Genomic DNA, 16,030 nt, shown 5'->3' on the forward strand with positions numbered 1-16,030 from the left:
CACACACATATATATATATACACACACACACACAAAAATGCAGTCACATGTATATATATATTTTAAAAATATTTTTTCCTGAATGACGTAAATCTTACTTAAAATATATTTTATTTCTTTATCTTATTAGAAAAGTAATCCTATAACATGTTACTATAAAAGATTTTTTTAATGCTATAAGTATAAAGGAGAAGCTAATAACCATCTGTAATCCCAAGGCATGAAGATAAACCATATTTCCATTTTTGTGAATGTCCTTCCAGTATTTATCATACATATAAATATATATTCTACTATATATATATATATGCACATATACAATAAATATATATGTGCATATTTATTTTGTAAGTATAAGATAATATTTTATGATCTTATATTCTTACTTATAATGATATTTTTCAATATCTTGTAATGGCTATTTAACATCCTGCCATATTAGCATTCTATATTGATCAATTAATCCCTTAGGGTTAGACATCCAAGCATTTCCACCTTTTTGCTGTTATATACAATGTCATGATAAACATCCTTACAGAGAAATCTTGAAGTCACTAACTTGAAGATGGAGTTTTATCTGCATAAATAAGTTACAGAACTACATGGGCTAGAAATACAATTCCCCAAGTCTAATTCCTTTCCCTCTTTCCATCTATCCACTGAATCCATCTTCAAACTGACTTCTAAGGTAGAGTAAAAAATAAGCTGAATTGTGCTCACGTGACAGCATATATACTAAAATTGTAACAATACAGAGATTAACATCTCCCCTGCGCAAGGATGACATGCAAATTCGTGAAACGTTCCACATTTTGAAAAAAATTAATAAATAAGCTGAATTACTTTAAATAATGTGTGTGACAATGGGATCTTAAATGAAAATTATATAACTACTGACTATGTAAGTTTGATCCTTTTTTTCATATTTTTGCCAGGTTAATAAGTTAAAAAATGCAAATATAAAAAAAGCCCATTTGTTCTTGGATGTTCCATGACTACCTTGAAGTTATTAATACTGTATATACTAGATATACCGTATACACTATAAGATTGCAAAATGAAGACAGAGCATAAGTGATAGAGACTTTTAGAATGTTACTATTACTGGGATAATGACAAAGGCTTTATGAATGCTAGCTTCCTCTCTCCTCCAGCAAGTATACATTCTCTACTGTCTACGTCAGATTCAGTTGGCCAGCATTACTGACTGAAAAATGATAGAATTACTTTTCTTTTATTGTTTTTTTTAATGACTGTGAATATAAATCTAGAGTAAATTGCCCAACTGAAAAAGGAACATTGAAGAAGAAAACCAAAGTAAGTTTTCTTATGTATGTGACATTAAGGCACTGAAAGCCAATTAGCAGACTCTGCCTCACTTTGTTTACACATCCCTCATGGGGTTAATATATATGGCCAGTGCTAATGAGCTAGTTATATGGCCAAATAATGATAGCCTGCGGAAAGAGAAGGGGAGCTGACGTCCTGACATTTATTTTCAAAATAGCTGAACATTTTCCAGGCACATTTTGTCGGTTCTACTGACAAAAGTTCTTCTGTTAGCCATCTAGAATAAAATTCTTCTCAACATGACATAATTGAGGATCCACCTTAAAACTCTGAAAAATAAAGATCTTTTCAAATTCAGATTGACTTTCTGACTTTCTCTGTTTTTACTTTGTGAAGACATTGAGCTTGAAATGAATGTAGTTCTTCTTGTAAGTATAAAAAAGTTGAAGAGCAAAGAAGATCCTTTAGGAATTGCTGTTGAATAGATTGATATTTAAAAATTTGAAATAAAAGTGACTACATAAAATTGTATTTGTTCATATCTTACAATTTTAATATTTTAGATTTTGAACTGATAAACTAACAGCTGACAGAGAGGGTTATTTAAAAAAAGAGTCCCAGGTTTTAAGCCTAAGCAATTGACCTTTTAGCTTAGCAAAGCTATTAAGTATTTTAGATAGTGAACTAGAATAAAGGTTTTTCTGGAAGGAATAGCTTGAGGTGTACATGGGCACATCATAACAGATGCCAGAGAAGATCAAGGGCCTGCACAGTACGCTGAGAACCAAAGAGAGTCAATGAAGAACTTGGCATTAAAGAAGTCACATGAAGCTAGGCACAGTAGCTCACACCTATAATCCCAGCACTTTGGGAAGCCTAGGTGGGAGGAGCATTTGAGCCCAAGAGTTTCAGACTAGCTTGGGCTACATAGCAAGACCCATCTCCACAAAAAATACAAAAATTAGCTGAATGCGGTAGGGCATGCCTCTAGTTCCAGCTTCTTGGGAGGCTGAGGAGGTAGGATCCTTTGAGGCTGCCCTGCACTCCAGCCTGGGTGACAAATTGAGACCCTGGTAAAAAGAGAAAGAGAGAGAGAGAGAAAGAGAGAGAGAGAGAGAGAGAGGAAGAGAAAGAAAGAAAAAGAAAAAAGAAAGAGAGAGAGAGAGAAGAAAAAAAGAAAGAAGAAAGAAAGAAAGAAAAGAAAGAAAGAAAGAAAGAAAGAGAAAGAAAGAAAGAAAGAAAAAGAAAAAAAAGAAAAGAAAGAAAAAGAAAGAAAGAAGAGGAAAGGAAAAGAAAAGAAAGAGGGAGGGAGGGAAGGAAGGAAGAAGGAAAGAAAAGAAAGAAAAAGGAAGGAAGGAAGAAAGAGAAAGAAAATTGCATTACATGGACAGACTGTGAGAGAATGGGAAGGTGATGGGCTGAGGTGAGAAAATGTAGAAAGAGAGATAAACTAAAATGCAATTGGAGCATTCTAGGTGAAAAAATAATAAAGGGTCTTACCATAGTTCAGAAAAGAAATAGAATTGATGGCTATGTAGTTAAATTCTTTTTTAAAAAATGAGGAAGAGTTGGGATTTGGAGGCGCTTAAATGTTAATATGGACATCTGACCCAAATAATTGGGTTGTGTGTGTAGATTGCAGACCCAATCTACACTGACATCTTGTTTTTAATCATATGGCCAAAGCTCTTTTTAAATACCATTTATTCTCTCAATTTACCCATAACCTTTACATTTTTGAAACTTAGAACAGAATTTGGATGGTGTATTGTTATCCATCAACTTGGGACTTTGGACAAGATGGAGAAATTATATGTATATTCTAGATCCTTTCCTGACACACTATTTGACCATTTGCTTTCAACATAACTTTGGCATATATACTTTATTTGATTTGGTGAGCCATATGTCTTCACCAGAAGAAAACTAAAACAAAATTAAAATTAAAAATGTAATGACACTCAATTTCAATTTTTTCTGAATTGATTGTAGTGATTTATTATCCTGGTATTTTTGACACTGAAATATATCTATAGTTGCTTTTAAATTTTCGTGTCCCTCTGAATTACTTTCAAAGCAAAAACTTTTCCCAAGAAAGACCAGATGTGGATCTAGGTTTAAATGTAGGTATATCTTTGAAGAATTATGTCTTTGGGCCCCTCCTTCCTAATATCTAGCACAGAGTAATGTCTCTGAGAAAGAATCAAACTTGACAATTTCCATGGTGACATCATCCCTTCTCTAAAAACCTTTATGAAAAAAGTGTCCTTGAAGCCAACTCTATGGTAAGCTTGGAAAAAAACAGAGGCTGAGCTGCTTAAATAATGAAGCAAGGTCATCCTGTTTCCTTAGAAAATGTTTTTATTACTCTGAAAGGAACTTTGGAATGGAATCAAAAAGTGAATTGCAGCCCCTCCCAGCTTAGAAGTTGTGTTTGGATTATTAAAAAGACTTAGCTAGTGTTAGTGAAATTAAAATGGGGAATATGCAGTACCAGTTCAATATAAAATCTGTATAAGTTTCCATAAGTCATACATTAATACTTATTTGCATATCTTGTAAGATTTATTTCTTTTACGTATTATTAGAATCACAACATTAGAAAGCGATCTAGCCTCAATAGCTGTGGAAGAATAAGACACAGATTTTAGTATGAAATGATTTAATATGTGTGCATTCTCAAAGTTTTTTTTCATATTCCCTCCTTATATTGTCAAAATTTGTTTGAAAAGTACATTAAAATAAAACACCAAATACAGTTATAGTGATACTATCAATTTAACTTTTCATTTCTAACTGTCCTATGTTTGACATGTCATTATAGTTAATTTTTGTCAGACAAATGCACAGAAAATAAAATAAATGTACTATTTTATGTTGTTTGTTCATACAAATAAGTGAATTCATTGGACAAAACTAAAATATTGGGGGAGAAACCCAACTACTTATAGAATTGTATATTTTATCTCTTACTCATTATTTTTTCCTTTTGTTTTCAAATAACTGTTGTCTTCTCAATGAATCTCATATTTTACTCCTGCTTTGAAAATTAGCTTTAGACACATTCCAACACAATTCTGTACTTAGATAATCATTAACAAATGTTACCCCAGCCTGACCTTTCTGGCCAGACAGCCACCAAGAGATAAATGTTTTATGAGGCTTCGCCTTTAAAAGAGACTACATCCACCCTCAGGCACCTATACCTCAGGAACCTTTCTTTTTGTACAAACCTTTGTCTCTCTTTGCATTTCAAAATGAAATGATTTACGTTGATTTAAAGTTTTTATAAACATTGGTACAACAATAGGCTTGATGCAGTGATTCTCTTTAGCCCACCAAGCATTCCCTAACCCTAAATCTAAAATGAGGATTTGAAATGTCTCTCAACACAGCATGCAGGTGGAAAAGAACATGTACTAGGGATTAGTCTTATTCACACAAATTCCCTGGCCATGTTTTGTGAACCTCAGTTATGCCAGAACTGGTCTCTTTCACTTCACTGAGCTCCTAAAGCACACAGGACATGCCTTTTTTATTTTCTTCAGAGTGTGTCTGCTTTGCACAAATTAGGTGCTCAACACAACTTGGCTCTGACTGTCACTGCTGGTGAGATTTCCTCTTGGCCTTGGTTATTTGTCAGATGATTGCATGGTTGTCTAACTGATTTCCTGGTTTCTAGGCCTTTTCTTTTCCAATTTAGCTCACATAGTACTACTAAATTAGATGAATGCATTCATTCTGTTATTGGGCTGCTCAGCAGCCCCTCCACTCTTGTTGGAATTTTACTTGATTTTTCACATTCCTTCTTAGATTTTTATGTCCTGTTTAAAATTTTTACTATGAGTATGTAGTTTTACTTAGATGTAATTAAGAAAAAAAACTGTTTTTATTCCAAAAAGATATTCAGATATTCAAAGGAACAAACACCTAGTCTAATAAAATAACTCTGAATATAACAGCATCTTGGGTTTCCAAAGGAATATCATCAGCCTCTGCACTTGATTCTGCTGCTGTCAACAACCAAGTATCAGCCATTGTGGAAAGGAGGAGATACCTACACAGATACGCATAAATATAAACACACAAAACTAGCAGATGGATTTATAGAAATGCACCTATATATCCATAACTAGACATAAAGGTCTAAGCGATGTGTACCCACAGGCTGACAGTAGTTGTGTTTGTACAATAGGATAATTTAGTGTATTTGCATTTGTATCATTTTCTGAAGTGAGTTCATAGCTTTCATTAGAGTTTCAAACACATAGGTGATCGCCCAAATAGTAACATCTACTTTTCTAGACTTTCATGTCCAGATAGCTGGTCTTCTACCTTTATCTAGAAAAAATATTAACTGTGTCCTAATCTTTCTGCATTGCTGATGCTTAATCATTTTCCTTTTAAAGTTCTCTTTCCTCTTTTCAACAGAAATCATTAAAATCTGATCCCTCTTTGAAAACTCAAATCATATGCTGTTCCTTCTCTTTTATGAATTACTGCCAAATCTCTTCTTCCTCTCAATTCTGATAGAACTAATTATTTAATTTTGTATTGATCATGTAATAATGTTTTGGTTTTATTTTTTATGATAAGATGTGGCATTTTTCCCATCTAGATGGCAAGCTCACTATAGGTAGGGATTACCTCTCAATGAATCGTCTAGCTGTGTTTCTTTCAGCCCGATAATATTTGAGATATGATCTGATTTCTCTAATCTGGTAGGGGAAAGAATCCTGTGACATCTGGAATATGGAGTATTTTAAATGAGATAGAAACACTTTATTCTCAACGTATTGGAAAGAGTAAATGTTAAACTCAATGTTCATGTTATCATTTTCCTCAGAACTCATAAAGCTACAGGAGAAGGTTATATCTGAGGACTTCACAGAAATATGCATATTTAAGACTCGAGGTATGCAGACGTGCCAATAAGGTTTTAAGATAGATCACCTGAAAGACCATTTTTAAGGGTATCTTTAAGTGATTCAAGATAACAAAAAATTCTAAAGAGCAGGAATTTCAAATTCATCTTGTCTAAATCCAAATGAAAAACAAATTCTTTCTCACACACTGCTGCTGTAATATCATAAGGACATAAAACTTTAGGAGAGTGAACATGTTTTTATAATTACTATATAACATGTAAGTAAACAAAACTATTCAATTTGCTAATGAGTCATTCTAATTCTAAAATATAGTCTAACCTACAATTTCCACTTTACCACTGGGACCTCGTCAAATGTAGTAGTTAAGAACATGAGCTTTGGTTTCAGGTAAATCTGGGTTTGAATTTTATGGGACAAATAGATCGATCTCTCAAAACTTTACTTTCCTCATTTACAATATAGTCTTAAAATATTGCCTTATAGGATAATTAGAAAGATTAGAAAATGCAGTATATTTTTAAAGCTCTTGCCTCTGTGCCAGGAAGTGACAATGCAATGAATGCTATCTATTCTTATTAATATTACTAATCTTGTTTAAGTCTAATCACCTCCCTCTGTGCTGCATATACTTGTTGAGTATGGTACACTCTGCCCTCTAATTATGACCACTGTGCTTCTCCAGCCTCTCCTTTCACTGCTTGATTGTCTGCATCTTTACCCTGAAATAATACCCATTGTTTCCCAAGCTCATCAGGCTATTTCAAGCCTTCTATAGTATGTCATACTCTGTCTCCTCTTAATGGAACACCCCTTCCCTTTGACAGTCTTACTCTTCCCTTTAAGGGATTCCTTTCTGAAGAATTCCTACCTTGACAATGAACCCCTAAAAATACTTCAGCTTATTCATTCTTCTTTATGTTTCTGGTGCCTTACACAGTGCCTGGCACAAGCAGATTTTAAATAAATGTTGATTAAATTTTCAACTGAAAACAATGCCATTGTCCAAGGTACTATATGAGTTCAGAATCCCAAATTCCTCAATATCCTCTGGCATTTGAAATAACATGAGACTAAAATCCAGATAAAAGTAGGAGCTTTTGAATCAAATAAATTAGTGCATATTCTTTGCTTCCTATATAATTTGAGGCAAGTTATTTAAACCATCTTTCTGAATCTACAAACTGGGGTTATTTAAAGTTGTCTAATAGGATTGATGAAAGGGAGTAAAAGAAATCATGCAAATATTTAACACAGAACTTGGAACATTCTATGTATTTAATACAATGCTGTGTTGTGCTGTTGCTGTTATTGTCATTGTCATTTCAGTGAGATCCTTCTTATCATTATGCTCATCAATATTTTCATTATCAAAACTTCTCACCATCAGGAGTCAGGAAACCTATTGTAAAAGGACCTGAAATGGAAAATGTTAAAGCATGGAGTCTGTCTCTCCCTCTGCATGGGGATTTAAGACACATGGAAAGATGCTAAATGGAAGGCACAAAGGAACTGAGAAGTAGAGAGGAGGTATACCTTGGTGACTGAGAACAGTTAATAAGAGCAGGAAGTTGGAAAATGAAAGGCACAGTGTAGAATCAGTTAATTGTCTCTTGATGAGAGTGACTTTCACTTGGAAGCAACTAATGAACATGCAATACAGTCCAAAAGATTAGATTGGAGTAAGACCTCAGAAGGTCCTGTACAGCAGGTTAAAATAATTGGAATCCATTGACATAATGAACAATCATTTAGTCAAATGATTTTGTTAGTTTCCTATTTCTGCACAGTAACAGAAATAACTTAGTAGTTTAAAACAACACCCATTTATTATCACACAGTTTTGTAAGACAGAATTCAGCACAGGGTGACTTGATTCTCTGCTCAAGGTCGTACAAGGAGCAAGTCAAGATCAGCTTGACCTTTATCTGTCAGTTGGTTTGGACTTTTGTCTGGAGGCTTGGGCGAAGAATCTGCTTCCAATTTCGTTTAGGATGTTGGCAGACTTCAAGTTCTTGCAGCTGTACAACTAAGGTCCTGTTTCCTTCCTCCCTGTCAGCTGGGATTTACCTTCTTCTCCTAGAAGCCACCCACATTCCCTCTCTTATAGCTCCCTCCAACTTCCAGGCAACAATAGAGCAACAGGTTCTTTTTGTGCTTCCAATCTTTTTGACTTCATATTCTACTACCAGCCTGAGAAAACTGTGCTTTAAAGGGCTCATGTAATTAGATTATCCCACTTAGATAATCTTTACTAATTACACCTGCCAAATCCCTTTTGCCACGTAAGGCAACATAATCACAGGAGTAACAATAGGAGACTAAGGGCGTGGAATTCATCATCTGGAATTCTGCTTACCTGCCTCGTGAAGTGGCTCACACCTGTTATCCCAGTACTTTGGAAGGCCAAGGTGGGAAGATCACTTGAGCCCAGAATTTTAAGACCACCCTGGACAACAAAGAGAGAACATGTCTCTACAAAAAATGTCTTTTCTAAATTAGCTGGACATGGTGGACACACCTGTGATCCGGGCTACTCAGGGGGCTGAGGTGGGAGGTTTGATTGAGCCAAACAGTTGGAGGCTGAAGTGAGCTGTAATCATGCCATTGCAGTGCAGCCTGAGCAACAGAGCAAGATCTTGCCTCTAATTATATATATATATATAGTCTTCTGCTTAGCTTACCACAATGATCCTTGCAATGAGGTACAGGATTGTAAAAGAAAGATCCTAAATGCTTGAGGACCACTCAGGAGCTATTTTAGCAATTTGAGCTGAACTGTTAAAAAATTCTAGTTAGTTAGTAATCACAGTTTGTATGCACTATTCCTTATTTATGATTTTAACTCATGGAATCTTCACAATGGCTTTATGGCAGAGGTGCTATTATTTTTCTTATTGAACAGTTGAAGACATTGAGGCTTAATGAGGTTAGGAAATGTGCTCAACTTCATACAACTTGTATTTTGTAGATCTAGGAATTAGACCCAGAAAGACTGACTCCAGAGCCCAGGATCTAAACTATTGAATGAGTTATGTTTCATCAAAAGTATCCAGGAAAAGACAATATATGGTGTGTGTTTAATACACAAAGTAAATCAGCCTCCCATTGTTGCAGGCTGAGGACCTATGGCAAGCATGGAGACAATACGATTGGCACCTTGGTTCTGTTTGAATCATCCTCATATTACAGATCTCCACTCTGATTTACTTTGTGTATTAAACACACACCATATATTGTCTTTTCCTGGATACTTTTGATGAAACATAACTCATTCAATTTTCATAGCACTAGAATTTTCCTGGTATTAGAAATAAGAAAACAGAGTTTGGTTACATATCTCATATCTTGTTTCAGGTCTCAGAGCAATGGGATAGCAGGTGTAAACTTTGAACTCCAGTTTGCCTTACTTTAAAGGCTTTTTATTACACTGTATGATTAACCTCAGGACATTAGGCACAGCATGTTCAAAGCTCTGAGAAGCAGAAATATGTACTAGTGATAAGCATGGAAGCTGATACCACATTAATACTACCTGTATTAATACTACCTGTATTATTACTACCTGTATTTGAAGTCCAGTTCTTCTTATTTGTCTGTTCTTACTTGACCTCAGTTTCCTAATTTTTAACAGAAGGATATGACCTGTTTTACGGTGACTCTGTGAAAATTAATGGGTCATTACAGGTAACACTCTCAGAACAGTTCCTGGCACATAGTAAATACTAAAAATTTGTGAACTACTAGAGAGGTCTGGGAGAAATGCATGGTATAGACAACTATGAATTAGTTTTACCTGTTCTTTGTGTTATTTGCATGATTTAAAGTTGGTGGTACTAGGGAATAGGGTTGGTTAAATGATATAGCATAACGATGTTGCTCAGCGGGGCTGGCTAATTAGGCTAGCGGTGAAGAGAAACTTAATTGTGAGTTGAATTTTGAAAACCTGGAGGGCATATAAAAGTAGCAGAAGGTAAGGGGAAAGTGCTGTATGTAGGTCACTTGTGAAAAGGATCATAGAAGGCGGCTTGTGCTCAGGACAAATGAAGTAGACTTTCTGCTTGGAATGTGGAAGATAGTGAATAGTGTATCATAATTTTTGTCAGATGGTAAAGGCTGAAGCAATGAACACATTAAAGCAACTTATATTTTTGCACTTATTTGTTCATACATCTAATTATTTTTATTTGATAAGCATTCATAAAGCTCCAAAGTACACTGTGTTATTAAAAACACCAAAGTTAATTACACAATTTGCCTTTAAAGAACCTATAAGCTAATAGAAGTAACAAAACAAGTAAATAATTATAATTGAAAGTGAAAATTTGCATGAGTCATGAGTGAGGCAAGGATGAAGTTCTAATGATGTTCACAAGACAAAGAGGTTCCTTCAAGCAGAGAGAAATTGGGAAAAGTTTGTGGGGATGATGGCAAATATCTAAAAGGGAAATTGATGGAAAGATGTTTAAAATAGGAATTGAAAGGTGGCATTGGGCTTTGCCTTGGCCCACCAATGTGTGAACAAACATGGACTTTCATTAGAGAAATCATAGTGACAATGGAGGTTAAAAAGCACATAGGAGACACTGGGACAGAATTGATAGAAGCTGACAACTAAATGCATTTTTGGCATGAAGAGGAAAGAGAAGTAAAAATTAACTAGAGTTTTGGCCTCAATGACTAGGAAGTTGGTAGGATTAGCAGAAACACTGAATACATGAGTACATTGGTAGGGAAAGAAATGGATTTTTGTTTTGCACAAACTCTATTTTGCTTACCGGGTAGCCCAAATCACCTAGAATGTAAGGTAGCCTGGTTGGATTGGTTCTGCTGGCAGAACTTGTAGCTACTGCCTGATGTGTGAGGAAAGGAGTCACCTGACCTCCAGATTGGCTCTAGACTAGTGGTTTTCATCTGCATTCTGTAAGCCCTTCAGTTATGTGGCAGTGCCTCAGAGGCGGGATGGCTATGCAGATAATTAAGGTGAAAAGGGAACCTATTTATAATTATGCCAGAACAATTGGTATAAACCGGGACAGCTCTGCAGCAAGGGGGCTCCAGGTTTACTCTCTCCAGAGGCCACAGGAGGAGGATGGGGATAACCAGACAGAGGCAGCTCTTCTGGCAGGGCTTCAAATCCTTTGCCTCAACCAGAGCAGCTCTTCTTTCATGTTTTTCATGGGTTATGGTTCTGCAAAAACATAATTTGAAAAATGGTTTAGATTACCTTAAGAAACATTGAAAACCATTGGCCTCGGCAATAGTTAAGATTCTCAAACAAAAAGGTGGAAATGGTGGACGTCTGTTTTTCTGGGGGAGAAAAAAAAAAGAGGACTGCTCGCAAGGAAAGGAGTGTTAACATATTATGGTAGCACATGTCCTTTTTAAATTACAACTATATTTTTAAACAAACCATTTGTTGGTGATGCAACTGTAAAAGGCATCTAAAATTATCATGTCTATATTTGATTCATAAAATTGCATGTTATAAACAAATGAATAGATTCTTCCAGACTGTTTAAAATTCCCTTGTGAGTTGTGACTTTGTAAGTCAGGTTTCATCCTGGATCACATTTTTTTTTTTAATAACGCTGTGAAAATGAGCAATTTTAACAATAGCAGCAAATGTGGTGTTATAATCAGTTGCTGAAGAGCATAAGGTTTCCTTTTATAGTTCACTAGTGTTGAAAAGGAAAAGTATCCATGTAACATGTGAATGCTAATACAAAGACCTTGAAAAATCCATAATATATAAGAACTAAAAATTCCATAAAATGAAATGAAAAATTATGCTCTAGATAATTATTAAATTGATATTAAAAATTAAATTCCCAGATTGTGTTTTTTCTGTATTTAATTTCATTGAAAATCTGAACTTCACACCAGAAAAAAAAATGATCTTTTCACTTAGGTCATTTTTAACAGTTTTTAGATTAATTATATTTGATTGGTGGCATGACAAAGTACTACAAATAATTTTATTAAATACTTTGGAGTTTTAAGTTGTAATTTTGTGTTTATGTTTAAGGAAAGTCAGTTTAAAGTTATGGGAATAATATTGTACATATTTCTCCTTCTCTTACTATTTTATCTTTTTTTAATTTTAACATTTACTAAATTTGGTATGTATTTTTTTCTCAAATATCTCTTTGGTTTTCAAGTTAGGCAAAAAGATAAGTACCATTTCCCCCAAATTGAGAGGCTATTTGTGACAGAAATACCTTTCTAGATCCATCTGGTGAAGAGTCTTTTTCTCACAACTCCAATCCATGAGTCGATAATCTCTAGAAGTGTCAGCATTCGCAATGTTATATTTATTTTTTTATAAGACACTACCTAGAGGTTTTAGATTTAAGACACAGCCCCTGCCCCTAGGATGCACACAATTCTGTGGGAAGACAGAGAAATTGAGAAACAAACAGGCAATTGCATACGATGGTAAGAGTCATGGTAAGTATAAGCACAAGATCCCACAGAACAACAAACAAGGATCTCCTAACTTAGTATTGGGAAATAAAGGAAGACTGGGAAGGGAATGTCTGAGCTGAGTCCTGAAAAACAGTGAAATTTCTACATAAAAATCTATGGAAATAGGGATTCAAGCATTTTAGCAAATTCAACCTCATGTTCATTCATTCTCAAATCATTGGAAAGGTGGAAGTGGAGAATAGACTTTTTTGAGAAAAAAATTTCTCCTAAGCAGCCGTCTCCATGCTGGAATCTGCCATACTGAGATAGCTACATTCTAATAGGAAGTAAAGGGAAGGCTAAGGACAATGTTTTAATGGATCACACTTCAAGGAACATGAGATTGAGTAAAATACTCAAGCAGGGTCATGACTTTAAAAGAAGTCAGAGGTCAGGCTGGGTGTGGTGGCTCATACCTATAATCCCAGCACTTTAGAAGGCTGGGCTGGGAAGACTGCTTGAGCCCAGGAGTTGGAGATCCGACTGGGGAACATAGTGAGACCTCATCTCTACAAAAAATAAACAAAATTAACTAGCCATGTGCTTGTGGTCCCATCTACTCAGGAGGCTGAAGTGGGAGGATTAAACCTGAGAGGTTGAGGCTACAGAGAGCCAAAATCATGCCACTGTACTCCAGCCTGGGCAATGAAGCCCAGACTGGGCAATAGAGCCCTTGTCTCAAAAAAAACAGTTTCAGATGCCAATATAATGAGATCTAATTTTCAGTACACAAAGGTACAAGTGCAAACATTTTTACATGGAATATTTTTTTCTTTAAACCACCTGAATTCAAACTCCAAACTCCCAACTTATTAGAATGATTTGAAAAATTATATCTCAGTCATTTTTGAGTCTCTTCACTCTGTCCTAAGCAAAGTTCTTAGATCTTACATAGCCCAAGGCTATGGGGAGCTCTTTGGTTACAGGATATTGGGTCCATACCACCTACCGGGAAGACATCTCTTTTCCAAGTTCATGTCCCACTCAGGTTGGGCAACTGCTGCTTGACATGAAGATCTTTGTGTTTGGAGAAGATGAGAACCCTGACGCCTGGAATCCTATCTCTCTAAATGCACCAAACTCGCTTTGACATCTTTTCTTCTAGGATGCAGCAAGATTGCAGGGCATAACACCTACTTCTTGCTAGACTCTCAGACCACTTTCCTTTACCCAGACTTTGAGAATCAATCCCAGAGTCTCAGAGCTCCCCAAATGCTCTTGCCACCTCCTTTTCCCCTGGCATATTTTTTCTAGAGTTCTAGCTTTAAATAAAAGGCAGAAAGACCTGTTAACATTTCATTGCTTCTGTTTGGCCCTGATCAAATCTTTGAGGCCATAATTGGAAAGCCTGGTTGCCTGCTAGTAATGAGGGGGGAAGAATTATACAATCAGAACATGTACAATTTAACCTTCCTAAAGGCAAATTATTCTGCCTTTAAGAGCATGGTCCATGGGAAGGATAAACTGAAGGAGGTCAGTCAAATTTGGGAAAGTGCCATGGTGCCCTGGGCACTTGTGGTCACCTGCATAATTCAGGACATCATCTTGCAGTCCTTAGCAAGCCTGGAACAGGTTACCAATACTTGACCTGATGCTTCTTAAAAACAGTCTGTCTTTCGGGTTTTATACTTTATGTGCTTGAAATCCCCAGTGTTTTTTTTCTCTTTCAGATTGGCAGACTTTTGGTTTACCACTTTGGAATTATGTTCAAAGTTAGTCCATGTGCTCTCCAGGTGCCCTATATTTCAAACACAGAGCTGGATTCTCCACATGCCCAAGGGTCAGAAGTATATACTTCGTTTCCCTGCTGCCAAGGAGACCTGACTTTTTTCACCAGAATTATTGTCATTATTGACTCTTGTTATTATTAATAGAATTTTCCACTCTATAGCAATTAAGGTTTTAAGGCTTTTTTACTCTATTATCACATCTGATCCTCATGAGAACCCTGAAAACTAGGACAAATGTTATTATCTATGCCCCCTATAACTATTGTCTTGATTAGAGCCCTTAAAAGCAGTAGGCTCACTGAAGACTTGTTGATAGAAATTTAAGTTGCTAAAAACATATTCCAGATAACTAGAATAAATTGTACCCAAAGCATTTATATCTTATTTTAGCTGAGGACAAATTATTGCACAGTATCTGAGGCATTCACATACTAATCTATTCAGAACATTAGAGAAATTGTCACAAGATTTTTGAAGGACGTTAGTTATACACTTTACCCTGAATCAGATTACATGCTTTTGATGCCAGTTAAAATCATGGCACAGTTGTCCTCTGTGTAACAAAAGGATCACTATGAACTTTTTTCTTGTTTCTTTTTTTCCTGCCCTCCCTTTTTACCCTCTCTCCTCCCTCTCTCCCTTCTTTGTTCCTTTCATCTCTCATTCATTCATTTCTTCATTATTATCCTTCATTCTTTTCCTTTCTTCTTTCTCTTCCTTCCTTCTTATCCTTTCTTCTCAAGCACATATGAAAAACATCATTTTCTACTTCCAAAGGTCTAAAAAACCTAAGCAATAATAATCTCTAAAGAACTCATTTGCATTAATTTACTTAATCAAAAAAAAAAAACTATAGTTATATACTTAGGACTTACTAAGGTAAAAGAATTTTAATTTATTCTTCACCTATTATGTTTCTGACACGGTGCTGAATTTTTTAATTTACTTTATTATTTAAACCTCACAGTCACCCTTTGAAATAGATATTATTGTACTCAATGAAAATAAATATATTTCCTAATTTTATATAACTAAAAATTAACAAAACCAGAATTAAAAATTGGTTTTTGAGGGACCCCAAGGGCCAAAAGTATGTATTAAAAATGGTTAAATTCATATTTGGAGCAGAATGATAGAACATAGAATGTTAGAATAGAAAATGACTTTAGAGGTTTCCTTGAATATAAAATGCTGTGCCTCTAAAATTCTCTGCCAAATTATTGACCATTTTTTACTAAAACAGTCTGGTAAGGTGTTGGATTATTTTCTTTCAGAGTTCTTCCTTGTTTTGAGCCAAATTATGTCTCTCTTTTTTTCTCTGTCCCATGGTTTAACGCCGGTTTTCTCCTGTGTATAGAGTCATCATATGTCCTAGGTTTCCTGGGACAGTATTTGTTCATACAAGCTTATTGCCCCTACAACAAGTAAATACTGTCCCCCTTTAACTCTCAGCAATGCCCTATTTTAGATGACAAATTATATGTCCACCCACCTATGAGGACATATAGATTTAACAGTTTTCCAAATATTTGAGGAAATTCATCACATCTCTCAACTCCACTGCAGGCTAAGTATTCCCAGTTGATGTTTGCCACAAATTACAAGTTTCCCTCAGTCCCCTTACTACGTTGACCATAATTGCCTGGACATTTTCTA

At 35.4% G+C, this 16,030-nt stretch overlaps 1 non-coding gene across 1 annotated transcript; it reads left to right on the forward strand.

The window, feature by feature from the left end:
• The first annotated feature begins 712 nt into the window (after positions 1–712).
• LOC116527776 lies at positions 713–815 on the forward strand. Its single transcript, XR_004258731.1, has one exon. It is a non-coding gene; the product is annotated as a U6 spliceosomal RNA (small nuclear RNA).
• The last annotated feature ends 15,215 nt before the right edge of the window (positions 816–16,030 follow it).

The sequence above is a fragment of the Sapajus apella genome, unplaced genomic scaffold, assembly GCF_009761245.1.
Source record: "Sapajus apella isolate SASKATOON/1434 unplaced genomic scaffold, GSC_monkey_1.0 scaffold2, whole genome shotgun sequence".
Lineage (NCBI taxonomy): Eukaryota > Metazoa > Chordata > Mammalia > Primates > Cebidae > Sapajus > Sapajus apella.